Source organism: Phocoena sinus, chromosome 11 (genome assembly GCF_008692025.1).
Source record: "Phocoena sinus isolate mPhoSin1 chromosome 11, mPhoSin1.pri, whole genome shotgun sequence".
Lineage (NCBI taxonomy): Eukaryota > Metazoa > Chordata > Mammalia > Artiodactyla > Phocoenidae > Phocoena > Phocoena sinus.
Genome location: NC_045773.1, coordinates 79,724,858 through 79,741,836, shown reverse-complemented (window position 1 = coordinate 79,741,836; position 16,979 = coordinate 79,724,858). Strand labels below are relative to the sequence as shown.

The 16,979-nt window shown below is 44.5% G+C and overlaps 1 pseudogene; it reads right to left on the bottom strand.

Moving 5' to 3' along the window:
* Window positions 1-1,299: 1,299 nt before the first annotated feature.
* Window positions 1,300-8,939, bottom strand: LOC116762178 (annotated as a pseudogene).
* Window positions 8,940-16,979: the final 8,040 nt, after the last annotated feature.

The window sequence follows — 16,979 nt, the reverse complement described above, 5'->3', positions numbered from 1 at the left end:
TCACCTCGCACCTGTTAGAATGGGCATCATCAGGAAATCTACAAACAACAAATGCTGGAGAGGGTGTGGAGAAAAGGAACCCTCTTCCACTTTTGGTGGGAATGTAAATTGATACAGTCACTATGGAGAAGTTTATGGAGGTTCCTTAAAAAACTAAAAATAGAATTACATTATGATCCAGCAATCCCACTACTGGACATATACCCAGAGAAATCCATAAATCAAAAAGGCACATTCACCACAATATTCTTCGCAGCACTATTTACAATAGCCAGGTAATGGAAGGAAACTAAATGCCCAGAGACAGACGAATGGGTACAGATGTAGTACATATATAAAATCGAATATTACTCAGCCATAAAAAGCAATGAAATTGGATCATTTGTAGAGACGTCGATGGATCTAATGACTGTCCTACATAGTGAAGTAACTCAGAAACAGAAAAACAAATATTGTATATTAATGCATATATGTGGAACCTAAAAACTGGTACAGATGAACCGGTTTGCAGGGCAGAAATAGAGACACAGATGTAAAGAACAAACGTATGGACACTGAGAGGGTAAAGCCGTGGGGTGTTGGGTGGGAGGAGTTGGGAGATTGGGATTGACATGTATACATTTATATCTATAAAATAGATAACCAATAATAACCTGCTGTATAAAAAAGTAAATAAAATTAAATTTAAAAATTAAAAAAATAAATAAAATTTAAAGAAACAGAAAAAAGTTATTCCCTTCACATACATGTATTTATAGGAATGAATTATTTCCATGCTTATATCTATAAATACAAAAAAGAGGAATAAAATCTACCTTGAGCCAAAAAAGAAAATAAACCAAAAAGAATCCACCAGATATACAGAGGAAAACCCTATCAGGGCACTTGCTCCAGTGGTAAACAATTCTGAAGTTGGTCAGTGATGTGGAATCATCTCCCATGCAGCCAGCAGCACACCCACAAGGAGCATCCTCATTGCAAAGCTGGGGGACCATGCCGAGGCATCTGTGAGTAAACGTGAGCTGAGCCCCAGGCCAGCTGCTGCTGAACTGTTCCCACCCTTCCCAGGTAAAACACCTGAATATGTACAAGGACTTGAAAGCCTAGAGGAAGGGCCGTGGAGCCACACCAGCGACAGCACGCCAGCCGACTTGGTGCCTGCAGGCCAGCCATTATTGTCGTGGCCCCGGGTGCTCTTCTGGAAGCTTTCCATTTCCCTGCCTGAGATACCCGTCCTGTCCCGGCCCCCACTGCTTTTTTCCTTCCTCACCTCTGCCCAGGGAGAAATTCCAGTGGCAGTTACGGGTGACACATCCTCTTCTTTAGCAAGTGGCAACTTGGCAACTCCTGCAGAAAGTCCAGCAGAGCCCCACTCACACCAGGCCACCCAAAAAGCCGTAGCCCCTCACTCCCACGCACCAGCCCGGCCCCAACACTGCTGACGGGAAAGAGAATATGGCGTCAGGCACAGCTGCAGGGGCTCTTGCTGCCTGGAACAGTGTTTATATTGACCTCAACCCAGGCACACCTGGGGAGGGCTGGCCCACATGGTCAGGCTGCCCAGGTCAGCCAATCCTCACCCCTCAGGGGCTCACAGTTGCAGAAAATGGAACTTGCTGAACCGGCCAGGTCCAAGGAACAGGTGTGGCTCCTAAGAGTCAGGATAGACAAGGGGCTGCAGCTCTGCCTTGTCTTGTAATCATTTTATCTGGCCCATGAGTGGGAGACAACTTCAAGAAGACCCTCTCCTAATGAGAGGAACCCAGGAATCAGGGAGAGGAGGGGTGGTGGGTGGAGACAGAGGCCCTGTGCCCCAGCTGAATTGGAAGTCTCTGGAAGGCCAGGCAGAGGGAGGCCGCACAGAGTGATGCCCAGGGTCACAGACCTGTTGGAGCTGCTGTTTGTTCAAGTCCTGCTCTGAGGTGTTCTGTGTCAGCTCTGACCGACAGGTGAGCTGGGGTTGCTCTGCAATCAGGGCTATGTGCACGGTTCCTGTGTGCTCAGCCCTGCTGGGGTACCTTCCCAGGGGAGCTCTGTATCATGCGAAGGGTCTGACCACGAGAGCCTCATGGGCTGCTGGGTAGCTGCACAGGTGAGCTCCATACCCTGGGAGAGGCCTGACCACGAGAGCCCCGTGGGCTACGGACAACCTGCCCAGGTGAGCTTCATATCCTTGGAGGGGCGTGACCATGAGAGCCCTGTTGGCTGCTGGGGACCTGCCAAGATGAGCTCCATATCCTGGGATTGGCCTGACCACGAGAGCCCCATGGGCTGCTAGGGACCTGGTAAAGGATGTCAGGACAGTCAGTGAAGCCACTGAGGATATACATCCAGTAGTTCCTAATTCCTACACCCTGCTGGTCATTCTACCATCCAGCAGGACATGGTATTCTGTATTAGACTTCAATGATGCCTTCTGTATTCCATTAGTCTCAGAATCACAAGAAATTTTGGCTTGTGAGTGGCAGGACTCAACATACAACAAAAACAATATGATGGGCCGTCCTGCCCCAAGGGTTCAAAAATTCCCACAGCATCTTTGGGGAAACATTAGCTAAACACCTAAAAGTTCTACCTCTGCAAAAGGGAACCCTCCTTCAATATGCAGACGACATTCTGATCGCCAGCCCTACTAAGGAGGCCTCTGAACTACCTAGCCAATAAAGGATAGAAGGTGTCGAAGAAAAAGGCTCAAATATCACAGACTAAGGTGACCTGCCTGGGCTTCATTCTCACAGAAGGACGGAGAAGCTCATCCCAGGAAAGGGAAGAAGCCATTTGCAGCCTTACCCCTTCTAAAACTAGAAGACAACGTAGGGGTTACTGGGGAGGCCAGGGTTTGCTGCATCTGGATCCCTAACTACAGTCTAATAGCTGGGCCTCTATATGAAACACTGAAAGGAAAAGATGATGATCCTTTTGAATAGAATCCAGAAGCAGCCTGTCAAGAATGCAAAGAGCAGTCAATTCAGACCCTTGCCCTGCAACTCCCTAATTTAGCTAAGCCCTTTGACCTTTACATCCGCATAGAAGGTGAATCACCCTTGGAGTATTAGTGCAAAAACTGGGACCACTTGAAATGGAACAACGCAAGAATGCCCTCCAGGTAGGATAAACTACAGTCACCAAGGGCTTGGCCTACTGCCCCATCCGGCCAGGGTCTGGGGGTATCTAAAAACCTGGAAATCAGCAGTCCACAAGGCCAACTCCCTCCTAAAGGAAAAGGACCCCATGTGGTGATCCTAACCACCCACCATGCCCTGAAGTTGCAGGGGTCACTCGATGGGCACACTGACCTCGAGTGAGGAGGCCCACCAGCTCCAACCTCCAGAGAGACAACCGGGGGCAACAGGCCCCCATGACGACTCGTGTGTCCATCACTTGACCTGGAGTTTCTCTCAGAAAACAAGAGTGTGCCCCAAAAGAGCAGACTACTGCTTGCAGGAGTTACTGCACCCAGAGGGGAGCTAATAAGCTTGGTGGAGGAACCGTATATCACGCTGTCACCATAGAAAATCCTACAGACATCGCAGTGACGGCAGACAATGAGACCAGCTGGACTCCTGGTTACTTCAAAAGACCATTGATTCAGTGGCCGTCATGGTCATGGATCACCACCGGCCCTGGACTGTCTGGGAGTTGAGTGGGCAGGGCTCTGACATCTGGTGCTGTTTGTACGTTAATTCAGGGACCTAATTGATGAAAGCACAGACTACTGGTCAGAGCATCTAGGCTGGCAGAAACCGTCAGCCTAAGGTGGCCGAACAAATGTGGGGTGGGGTAAAACCGGCCCCCACAGCGTCTCTGCGCATCTATTTCCTGCACCCTTAAAGGTCATTAGAATCTATAACACTTCCAATGCTGGCACTCAGGCAGACGAGCAGTGAGGCAGGAGGCCTGGGGACAATCAACCTCACCTGGAGGCTGCTGGGGAGAAGTTCTGCCCCTCCCCACGAGTATGAGGACTCCCAACTCAGCACGAAGCAGTTACAGAAGAGGGGTCTGCACCCACAGCGCCCCAAGAATGAGGAATGGGACAAAAGGCAGAGGAGGGGCTTGTCACCGCCAAAGCCCATGAAAAATTCCTGGGAGATAAAAATAGAATCTGGGCAATAAACTAAAGTCTAACCTTTTTTTCCTTTGTGCTTTGTCTAATTTCACGTGCTCCTAAGGTTCCACAGGCAGAGGTCCCACACCCGGCACTTCAGACCCGATTTCCTAGTGCAGAATGGCTGGGTCGACACTTCAGCTCCCGGGGCTCCATGCACACTCTGCGACCTACAGCCTTAGCTGCAGCCAACCGGCCCTCGAGAGCTCCGCCCCCTCCCTCCCGCTGACGCTGCTGGGATCCCTAAACAGCAGCCCAGCCCACAGCACGCGTGGGAGCGCACGCTCTCATCTCTCCATTCTCTGATCAAAATATAAATTTTCGCTTGCTTCTGAACCAAACTCAGTCTCGATCTGTTGGCTCCAATGACACTGGGCAAGGGGAGCCTTGTTGGGGCCCACTCTAGAGGATCAGTAACAGAAATTGAGAACATTGTAACTTCAATGAACAGGTATGTGAGCCGCACTGTAATTAATATATAGCAGTGTACAAGGCTCGGGTAAAATAAGATGTTTCTAACACTTTCATTGGATATTTCCATCACTTTATATGGAGCACAGGGGCACTGCAATTCACCTGTTCCCTAACCCTAACCCTAATTCTAACCCTAACCCTAACCCTAAGCCTAAACCTAACCCTTACCCGAAGCCTTATCCTAACTCATACCCTAATCCTAACCTGTACACTAACACTAACACATACCCTAACACATACGCTAACCTGAAACCATTGTTGTACCCTAACCTGTACCATACCCGTTCCTTAACCCTAACCCTAACACTAACACTAACACTAAACCGTACCCATTCCTTAACTCTAACCCTAGCACTAACCCTAAACCTTAACCTAACCCGTACCCTAATCCTAACCCATGCACTAACTCGTACACTAACCCTAAACCCTTGTTGTACCCTAACATTTACCCTAAACCATACCCGTTCCCGAACACTAACCCTAACCCTAACCTTAACATTAACCCTAACACTAACCCTAAACCTTACCCTAACCCGTACCCTAATCCTATCCCGTAGACTATCACTAACCCATTCTCTAACACGTATGCTAAAACTAAACCCTTCTCATACCCTAAACTGTAACCTAAACCATACCAGACCCTAACCCTAACCATAACTCTAACTCTTACACTAACCAGTACCCTAATCCTAACCCATACACTAACACTCAACCATACCCTAACACTTACCCAAATCCTAACCCATTGTCATACCCTACCCTGTACCCTAAATTGTACCCATTCCCCAACACTAACCCTAACAATAACTCTAACCCTAAATCTTACCCTAACCCATACACTAACACTAAACTGTACCCTAACACATACCCTAACCCTAAACATTTGTCATACCCTAACCTCTACCCTAAACCATACCAGTTCCCTAACCCTAACCTTAACCCTAACCCTAACCCTTATCCTTAACCTATCCTGTACCCTAATCCTAACCTGTATACTAACACTAACCCGTACCCTAACACGTACCCTAACCCTAATCTGTTGTCGTATCCTAAACTGTACCGTAAACCGTACCCATCCCCTAATCCTAACCCTAACCCTAACCTTAACCTTACCCTAAACCATTCCCTAATCCTAACCCATACACTAACACTAACCCATACCCTAACAAGTACTCTTACACTCACGCGTTGCTGTACCCCACCTCTATCCTAAACCGTACCCATTCCCTAACCCTAACCCTAACCCTGATGCTTACCCTAATGCACACCCTAATCCTAACCCTTTCATTAACACTAAACTGTCCCCTAACATGTACCACAACCCTAACCCTTTGGCATACCCTAAACCATACCCGTTCCTTAACCCTAACCCTAACCTTAACACTAACCCTAACCCTAACCTTAATGCTAAACCTAACACTAACCCTAAACCTTACCCTAACTTGTACCCTAATCCTAACCTGTACACAAACACTAACCCATACCCTATCATGTACCCTTACCCTATCCCCTTGTCGTACCTAACCTGTACCCTAAACAGTACCCATTCCCTAAGCCTAACCCTAACCCTAAACTTAACCCTAAACCTGAACCTAATGCATACCCTAATCCTAACCTTTGTACTAACCCTAAACCATACCCGTTCCCTGACCCTAACCCTAACCCTAACCCTAATCCTAACCCTAACCTTTACACAATCCGTACCCTAATCCTAAGCCTAACACTAACCCATAGCCTAACATGTACCCTAAACCCAACCTGTTGTCGTACCCTAACCTGTACCATAAACCATACCCTTTCCTTAACCCTAACCCTACCTTAACCCTAAACCTAACACTAACCCTAAACCTTACCCTAACCCATACCCCAATCCTAACGTGTACACTAACTCTAACCCATACCCTAACACGTACCCTAACTCTAACTTGTGTCATACCCTAACCTGTACCCAAAACCATAACTGTTCCCTAACCCTATACTTAACCCTAACCCTAACCCTTACCCTAACGTTTACCCTAATCCTAACCCATACACTAACACTAACCCATACCCTAACACGTAACCTAACCCTAACCTGTTTTCATACCCTAACCTGTACCCTAAATCATACACCATTCCCTAACCCTAACCCTAACCCTAACCCTAACCCTTTCCTTTGAATACTAGGTTGGGGATGAATTACTTGTTGTCGGTAATTTGTTGGGAGATTGCTACACTGACTTGGAGCTGGAATGATGTGTGGCATAGCCAGTGTGTCAGCTGTCATGCTGACATCAAAGATAGGGTCTGTGAGTCAACATCCATTGAAAATAGCTCCCTCTGAAAGTCATCTTCAGTCCAGTGCTTGGGTTTGTCAGGTGATAATCTTTATGTCTTCTTCTTCTTCCTCTGGTTGCTTCTCAAGCACATTTCCATCCAGGGTGTGCCAGAAGAAGAATTCTGCCTTTCTAAAGGGCTGCTTCCATAAAGGGTTGAGAAATCCTGGGCAGGAATATCTTTAAGAAGATTCATGAGCTTCAGGTGGTTCTTGGTGTTTCCAGCCTTCGAAGAGACAGGTGGCGGCATGTGATGAGGAGGGTCAGACTTGAGCCAATGGTAGACACCCTGTTCCCTGTTATTTGCAACAAACTGGTAAGAACTTGGTTCTGAGACACCTTGCTGAAGTCCTCCCCATGGCCCACAGACTCGTGCCTATCTTTGATGTTCATGCTCATATTAAACAAGGTAATATGGACCCCCAGAAATGTGTTGGTTGGTGTAGTGGTACCACTCATTGGGTTGTTGCCTATGGTCATGCCATACCCTGGGCTGCTAGCCAGGGGCAGGTTCTTTTTCACCATGTCTTCAACTGTCTCTGCAATGAGGGACAGTGCTGGGTGTTGGTCTGAATGGTTTCAGCTTTCCTCCGAATAGCCCTCATTGTCACAGGGATGGACATACATATTTGAACAACTTTGGCAATGAAGTCATCTGTGAAGATGAGTGCATCTGACAGTCCCTTGTAGAGTTTACAGCTCACATGTGTTGAGTCCTGTACATCCATTACCACAGACACCAGGGAGTCATTCACAGGGTGCTGAAAAGATATGCTGAAATGGGACTCTGAGAGCGGACACACTTCTAATTGGAGGAGCCCAGGAGAATCTTCTTTCAGAATAGTTCTTTTGACACAGCTTCCAATTAGGGTGTATTAAGCCCCTTGGTGTCTGATCAGATTCAGGATAAGGGGAACCCAGCCAGTGTGCTGAAAGGTGATTTTGCTAACAAGGTTCCTGGTAGATTTCTACCTTCTGGAAGTGGAGCATCCTTGTTGAGGAAATAGCAGTGTGGCTGACCTGGAACAGCAGCATAAAATCACATGTTGTGATTCAAAGGTACAAGGTCAGGGTCCTTTGACATCTCAAAGTGAGTGATCGGTTCATAGATGGGTACATAAGTTGCCTGGGTTTCAAACAATGGAATTCCTGTGCAGTTCTGAAGTTTCTGAACAAATGCTCTAGATACTGGGATTGGCTGGGGAAATTTCAAGAAGAAACAGGCAGAAAGATCCACACTCTTGGCACTCGTGATTGAGGAGAAGGAGGGAGTCCATTTGTTGTCAACTGGGTGTGACCCCATAATTAATGGTGCAGTTGGGAGTTTATACATAATAGATGTTCCTTCAATTGTCACTGATGCATTCATGCCCAAAGATCAAGGAACATTATTCTTGTGCAAAACGATAGGGGATGTAGTCTTATCATCCAGCATGACAGAAGGAGAGGCATAATACTTTAAGTTAATTAAATGACCCCCACTTCTTGGAGTGAGATAGCCAACACTTCCATGAAGAATCTTATCCAAGGGACCAGCATTCGTTACTTTCCAATACATAACTGCCATTTAAAATAGATCTTGTTCTAAGGATTGGAGAGCCAAGTACATTTTAGTCTTCAGTTTGTTGTCCCCTGGAAGGTTATAAAGATTAACAAGACCCTTAAGGTGCTTAGAAAATTCATCAAAAATTTTTCCCCTTAGCTGCTGTACAAGCTCTGGACAGCTCACAGGATTCTCTCCATTGTGAGCCACTTTTACATCACAAAACTGTCCTGCAGGATCTAACTGCACTTCCACATAGAACATATCTGATGTGATGTAACATTCAATGTCACTGGCACTGAGATGACAGCCCAGTCCATTCTGGCTTGCTATAGACTCCAGTCAGTCATTGCTGGTAAAGATGTTACATGAATTGACGCACAAGCTTAATGGTTTCACTCCAAGTTCTACTTTGGTTAAATTTTGCATGGAGCCGTTCCAAGAGAGAACTCATCTTACCCACATTTTTGGACTCCTCGGTTTCCCCCTGAGCCCTCATCCTGACGGCAGGGAGAGCCTGAGTCCTACACAAGAGGATATGTCTTTCCCCACCACTAATTGAGGAACCAAGTTGGTTAGGGCTCCTGGGATGCAGGGTGCCTGCAGTCCCCACTCTTCCCAGGAAGGCTCAGTCAGAAGTCCCTGGGGACAAGAAGAGAAGGGTGCTCTTGGCTGCCGCTGTCTTCCCCAACAGAACCTGCACCACATCTTCTTTATCCATTTGTCTGTTGATGGACATTTAGGTTGCTTCCGTGACCTGACTATTGTAAATAGTGCTTCAAAGAACATTGGAGTGCATGTGTCTTTTTGAATTATGGTTTCTCTGAGTATACACCCAGTAGTGAGATTGCTGGGTCATATGGTAATTCTATTTTTAGTTTTTTAAGGAAACTTCATACTGTTCTCCATAGTGGCTGTATCAATTTACATTCCCACCAACAGTGCAAGAGGGTTCTCTTTTCTTCACACCCTCACCAACATTGTTTTTTGTAGATTTTCTGATGATGATCATTTTAACAGGTGTGAGGTGATACCACATTGTAGTTTTGATTTGCATTTCTCTAATACTTATTGATGTTGTGCAGCTTTACATGTGCCTCTTGGCCATCTGTATGTCTTTGGAGAAATGTCTATTTAGGTCTAATGCCCATTTTTGGATTGGGTTTCTTTTTTTAATATTGAGCTGCATGAGCTGTTTATATATTTTGGAGGTTAATCCTTTGTCCATTGATTCCTTTGCAAATACTTTCTGCCATTCTGAGGGTTATCTTTTTGTCTTGTTTATAGTTTCTTTTGCTGTGCAAAAGCTTTTAAGTTTCATTAGGTCCCATTTTTTAATTTTTGTTTTTATTTCTATTTCTCTAGGAGGTGGGTCAAAAAAGATCTTCTGTGATTTATGTCAAAGAATATTCTTCCTATGTTTTCCTCTAAGAGTTTTATAGTGTCTGTCTTACATTTAGTTCTTTAATCCATTTTGAGTTTATTTTTGTATGTGGTGTTAGGGAGTGTTCTAATTTCATTCTTTTACATGTAGCTGTCCAGTTTTCCCAACACCACTTATTGAAGAGGCTGTCTTTTCTCCATGTTATATTCTTGCCTCATTTATAGAAGATAAGGTGACCATATGTACATGGGCTTATCGCTGGGATTTCTATCCTGTTCCATTTATCTATATTTCTGTTTTGTGCCAGTACCATATTGTCTTGATTACTGTAACTTTGTAGTATAGTCTGAAGTCATGGAGTCTGATTTCTCCAGATCCTTTTTTTCCCCTCAAGATTGCTTTGGCTATTCGGGGTCTTTTGTGTCTCCATACAAATTTCAAGATTCTTTTGGTCTTGTTCTGTAAAAAATGCCATTGGTAATTTGATAAGGATGGCATTAAATCTGTAGATTACTTTGCATAGAAGAGTCATTTTCAAAATATTGATTCTTCCAATCCACGAACATGGTATATCTCTCCATCTGTTTGTATAATCTTTGATTTCTTTCATCAGTGACTTAGAGTTTTCTGAGTACAGGTCTTTTTCCTCCTTAGGTAGGTTTATTGCTAGTTATTTTATTCTTTTTGTTGCAATGGTGAATGGGATTGTTTCCTTAATTTCTCTTTCTGACATTTCATTGTTAGTGTATAGGAATGCAAGAGATTTCTGTGCATTAATTTTATATCCTGCAACTTTACCAAATTCATTGATTAGCTCTAGAAGTTTGCTGATGGCATCTTTAGGATTGTCTATGTATAGTATCATGTTATCTGCAAATAGTGACAGTTTTACTTCTTCTTTCCCAATTTGTATTCCATTAATTTCTTTTTCTTCTCTGATTGTCCTGGCTAAAACTTCCAAAACTATGTTGAATAATAGTGGCGACAGTGGACATCATTGTCTTGCTCCTGATCTTAGAGGAAATGCTTTCTATTTTTCACCACTGAGAATGATGTTGGCTGTGAGTTTGTCGTATATGATCTTTATTATGTTGAGGCAGGTTCCATCTATGCCCACTTTCAAGAGAGTTTTTTTTAATCATAAATGGGTGTTGAATTTTGTCAAAAGCTTTTTCTGCATCTATTGAGATGCATTTTTCTGCATCTATTGATCATATGATTTTTATTCTTCAGTTTGTTAATACGGTGTATCACATTGGTTGATTTCCATATGTTAAAGTATCCTTGCATCCCTGGGATAAATCCCACTTGATCATGGTGTATAATATTTTTAATGTGCTATTGGATTTTGTTTGCTAGCATTTTGTTGAGGATTTTTGCTTCTATGTTCATCCGTGATATTGGTCTGTAATTTTCTTTTTTTTTGTAGTATCTTTGGTTTTGGTATCAGCATGATGGTGGCCTCCTAGAATGAGTTTGGACGTGTTCCTTCCTCTGCAATTTTTTGGAAGAGTTTGAGAAGAATGGGTGTTAGCTCTTCTCTAAATGTTTGATAGAATTCACCTGTGAGGCCACATGGTCCTGCACTTTTGTTTGTTGTAAGATTTTTAATCACAGTTTCAATTTCATTACTTGTAATTGATCTGTTCATATTTTCTATTTCTTTCTGGTTCAGTCTTGGAAGGTTATACCTTTCTAAGAATTTTTCTGTTTCTTCCAGGTTTCCATTTTATTGGCATAGAGTTACTTGTACTGTTCTCTTAGGATGCTTTGTATTTCTGTGATGTCCATTGTAACATCTCCTTTTTCATTTCTAATTTTATTGATTTGAGACCTCTCCCTCTTTTTCTTGATGAGGCTGGCTAAAGGTTTATCAATTTTGTTTATCTTCTCAAAGAACCAACTTTTAGTTTTATTTATCTTTGTTATTGTTTTCTTTGACTCTATTTCATTTATTTCTGCTCTAATCTTTATGATTTCCTTCTTTCTACTAACTTTGGTTTTTGTTTATTCTTCTTTCTCTAGTTCCTTTAGGTGTAAGTTTAGATTGTTTATTTGAGGTTTTTCTTGTTTCTTGAGGTAGGCTTTTATAGCTATAAACTTCCCTCTTACAACTGCTTTTGCTGCATCCCATAGATTTTAGATCATTGTGTTCTCATTGTCATTTCTCTCTAGGTAATTTTTATTTCCTCTTTGATTTCTTCAGTGATCTCTTGGTTGTTTAATAGTGTATTGTTTCGTATCCATGTGTTTGTATTTTTTACAGTTTTTTTTTCCTGTAATTGATATCTAGTCTCATAGCGTTGTGGTCAGAAAAGATGCTTGATATGATTTTGATTTTCTTAAAATAGGCTTGATTTGCGGCCCAAGATGTGATTTATCCTGGAGAATGTTCTGTGTGCACATGAGAAGAAAGTGTATTCTGTTGTTTTTGGATGGAATGTCCTATAAATATCAATTAAGTCCACCTGGTCTAATGTGTCATTTAAAGTTTGTTTATGTATTTTATTTAAGTTGTTTATTTATTTTATTTAAATTGTTTATTTATTTTATTTAAATTTTTTATTTATTTTCTGTTTGGGTGATCTGTCCATTTGTGTTAAGTGGGGTGTTAAAGTCGCCTACTCTTATTGTGTTACTGTTGATTTCCCCTTTTATGGCAGTTGGCATTTGCCTTATGTATTGAGTAGCTCCTATATTGGGTGCATAGATATTTACAATTGTTCTATCTTCTTCTTGGATTGATCCCTTGATCATTATGTAGTGTCTTTCCATGTCCTTGTAACAGTCTTTATTTTAAGGTGTATTTTGTCTGATATGAGTATTGCTACTCCAGCCTTTTTTTGACTTCCATTTGCATGGAATATCTTTTTCCATCCTTTCACTTTCAGTCTGTATATGTCCCTAATTCTGAAGTGGGTCTCTTGTAGACAGCATATATGTGTGTCTTGTTTTTGCATCCATTCAGCCAGTCTGTGTCTTTTGATTGAGGCATTTAATCCGTTTACATTTAAGGTAGAGTCGGCGGGAAGATGGCGGAAGAGTAAGACGTGGAGATCGCCTTCCTCCTCACGGATACACCAGAAATACATCTACGCGTGGAACAACTCCTACAGAACACCTACTGAAGGCTGGCAGAAGACCTCAGAGCTCCCAAAAGGCAAGAAACTCCCCACGTACCTGGGTAGGGCAAAAGAAAAAAGAAAAAACAGAGACAAAAGAATAAGGACGGCACCTGCACCAGTGGGAGGGAGCTGTGGAGAAGGAAAAGTTTCCACACACTAGGAAGCCCCTCCGCGGGCGGAGACTGCGGGAGACGGAGGGGGGAGCTTCGGGACCGCGGAGTGGTGCACAGCGACGGGTGTGGAGGGCAAAGCGGGGAGATTCCTGCACAGACGATCAGTGCCGACCGGCACTCACCAACCCGAGAGGCTTGTCTGCTCACCCGCCGGGGCGGGCGGGGCTGCGAGCTGAGGCTCGGGTTTCGGTTTTGGACGGAGCGCAGGGAGAGGACTGGAGTTGGCGGCTTGAGCATAGCCTGAAGGGGTTGGTGCGCCACGACTAGCCGGGAGGGAGGGGAAAAGCCTGCACCGGCCGAAGAGGCAAGAGACTTTTTCTTCCCTCTTTGTTTCCTGGTGCGCGAGGAGAGGGGTTTAAGAGCGCTGCTTAAAGGAACTCCAGAGACGGGCGCGAGCCGCGGCTAAAAGCGTGAACCCCAGAGACGGGCGCGAGCCGCGGCTGAGGGCGCGAGCCCCCCGAGACGGGCGCGAGCCGCGGCGGGAAGCGCGAGCCCCAGAGACGGGCGTGAGCCGCGGCTGAAACCGCGGAGCCCAGAGACGGGCGGGAGACGCTGGGGCTGCTGCTGCCGCCACCAGGGGGTCTGTGTGCGAGCACAGGTCACTCTCCGCGCCCCTCTTCCGCGGAGCCTGTGCAGGCCGCCACTGCCAGGTTCCCGGGATCCAGGGACAACTTCCCCGGGAGTACGCACGGCGGGTCTCAGGCTGGTGCAGCGTCACGCCGGCCTCTGCCGCAGCGTCACGCCGCCTCTGCCGCCGCAGGCCCGCCCCGCACGCAGTGCCCCGCCTTCCCCCATCCCCCAACCCCCGGCCTGAGTGAGCCGGAGCTCCCGAATCAGCGGCTCCTTTAACCCCGTCCTGTCTGAGCAAAAAACAGACACCCTCCAGCGACCTGCGCGCAGGGGCAGGGCCGGGTACAAAGCTGAGCTCCTGTGAGCTGTGAGAGCAGGGAGGAGAGGGGGAGGTCTCTCCTGGCAGCCGCGGAGGCGGAGGATTGAAGCTCCACAATCAACTTGATGTGCCCTGCATTGTGGAATACCTGAATAGACAGGGAGTGATCCCAAATTGAAGAGGTGGAATTTAGGAGCGAGATCTGTGATTTTTTTCCCTTTTCCTCTTTTTGTGAATGTGTGCGTGTATGCTTCTGTGTGAGATCTTGTCTGTATACTCTTGCTTCCACCATTTGTCCTAGGGCTCTATCCGTCCATGGTTTTTTTTTTTTTTTTTTTTTAATAATTAATTTTAATTGTAATAACTTTATTGAACTTTACCTTCGTTCTTTCTTTCTTTCTTTCCTTCCCTCCTTCCCTCCTTTAGACAGCGAATCACTCCAGGTTGAGGGGGTGGTCTCTGGGAGCAGGATTTATGATTTTTCCCCCTTTCCCTCTCTTTGTGAACGTGTATGTGTATTCTTCTGTGTAAGATTTTCTCTGTATAGCTTTGCTTCCAACAGGTGTCCTAGGGCTCTATCCACCCATGGTTTTTTTTTTAAAAAAATTTTTTTTTCTCAATAATTAATTTTAATTGTAATAACTTTATTGTACTTTACCTTCGTTCTTTCTTTCTTTCTTTCCTTCCTTCCTTCCCTCCTTTAGACAGCAAATCACCCCAGGTTGAGGAGGTGGTCTCTGGGAGCAGGATTTATGATTTTTCCCCCTTTGCCTCTCTTTGTGAACGTGTATGTGTATGCTTCTGTGTAAGATTTTCTCTGTATAGCTTTGCTTCCAACATTTGTCCTAGGGCTCTATCCGTCCATGGTTTTTTTAAAAAAAAAATTTTTTTTTTCTTAATAATTAATTTTAATTGTAATAACTTTATTGTACTTTACCTTCGTTCTTTCTTTCTTTCTTTCCTTCCTTCCTTCCCTCCTTTAGACAGCGAATCACCCCAGGTTGAGGAGGTGGTCTCTGGGAGCAGGATTTATGATTTTTCCCCCTTTGCCTCTCTTTGTGAACACGTATGTGTATGCTTCTGTGTAAGATTTTCTCTGTATAGCTTTGTTTCCAACATTTGTCCTAGGGTTCTATCTGTTCTTTTTTTTTTTCTTTCTAAATATTTTTTAGTACAATAACTATATTATACTTTATTTTATTTTTACTGTATCTTCTTTCTTTCAGTCTTTTTTCCTTCTTTCCCTCCTTCCTTCTTCCCTTCCTCCCTCCCTCCCTCCCTCCCTCCTTTCTTTCCTTCTTTGCTTCTTTCTTCCTTCCTTCCTTTCCTCCTTTCCTTCTTTCTTTCCTCAAACTTCTACTAATTCTCTCTACATTTTCTCCTTCTTTCCCTCCTTCCTTCCTCCTTCCCCCCTCCCACCCTTTCTTTCCTTCTTTGCTTCTTTCTTCCTTCCTTCCTTTCCTCCTTTCCTTCTTTCTTTCCTCATACTTCTACTAATTCTCTCTACATTTTCTCCTTCTTTCCCTCCTACCTTCCTTCCTTCCTCCCTCCCTCCCTCCTTTCTTTCCTTCTTTGCTTCTTTCTTCCTTCCTTCCTTTCCTCCTTTCCTTCTCTCTTTCCTCAAACTTCTACTAATTCTCTCTACATTTTCTCCTTCTTTCCCTCCTTCTTTCCTTCCTTCCTCCCTCCCTCCCTCCCTCCCTCCTTTCTTTCCTTCTTTGCTTCTTTCTTCCTTCCTTCCTTTCCTCCTTTCCCTCTTTCTTTCCTCATACTTCTACTAATTCTCTCTACATTTTCTCCTTCTTTCCCTCCTTCCTTCCTTCCTTCCTCCCTCCCTCCCTCCTTTCTTTCCTTCTTTGCTTCTTTCTTCCTTCCTTCCTTTCCTCCTTTCTTTCCTCATACTTCTAATAATTCTCTCTACTTTTCCTCCCTTTTATTCTGAGCTGTGTGGATGAAAGGCTCTTGGTGCTCCAGCCCAGGAGGCAGGGCTCTGCCTCTGAGGTAGGAGAGCCAACTTCAGGACACTGATCAACAAGAGACCTCCCAGCTCCACATAATATTAAACGGTGGAAATCTCCCAGAGACCTCCATCTTAGCACCAGCACCCAGCTTCACTCAACGACCAGCAAGCCACAGTGCTGGACAACCTATGCCAAACAACTAGCAAAACAGGAACACAACCCCACCCATTAGCAGAGAGGCTGCCTAAAATCATAACAAGGCCACAGACACCCCAAAACACACCACCAGACATGAACCTGCCCACTAGAGAGACAAGATCCAGCCTCATCCAGCACAACCCAGGCACTAGTCCCCTCCACCAGGAAGCCTACACAACCCGCTGAAACAACCTTAGCCACTGGAGACAGACATCAAAAACAACGGGAACTACGAACGTGCAGCCTGCAAAAAGGAGACCCCAAACACAGTAAGATAAGCAAAATGAGAAGACAGAAAAACACACAGCAGATGAAGGAGCAAGATAAAAACCCACCAGACCTAACAAATGAAGAGGAAATAGGCAATCTACCTGAAAAAGAATTCAGAATAATGATAGTAAGGATGATCCGAAATCTTGGAAGTAGAATGGACAAAATGCAAGAAACAGTTAACAAGGACCTACAAGAACTAAAGATGAAACAAGCAACGATGAACAACGCAATAAATGAAATTAAAAGTACTCTAGATAGGATCAATAACAGAATAACTGAGGCAGAAGAACGGATAAGTGACCTGGAAGATAAAGTAGTGGAAATAACTACTGCAGAGCAGAATAAAGAAAAAAGAATGAAAAGAACTGAGGACAGTCTCAGAGAGCTCTGGGACAACATTAAACGCACCAACATTCGAATTATAGGGGTTCCAGAAGAAGAAGAAAAAAAGAAAGGGACTGAGAAAATATTTGAAGAGATTATAGTTGAAAACTTCCCTAATATGGGAAAGGAAATAGTTAATCAAGTCCAGGAAG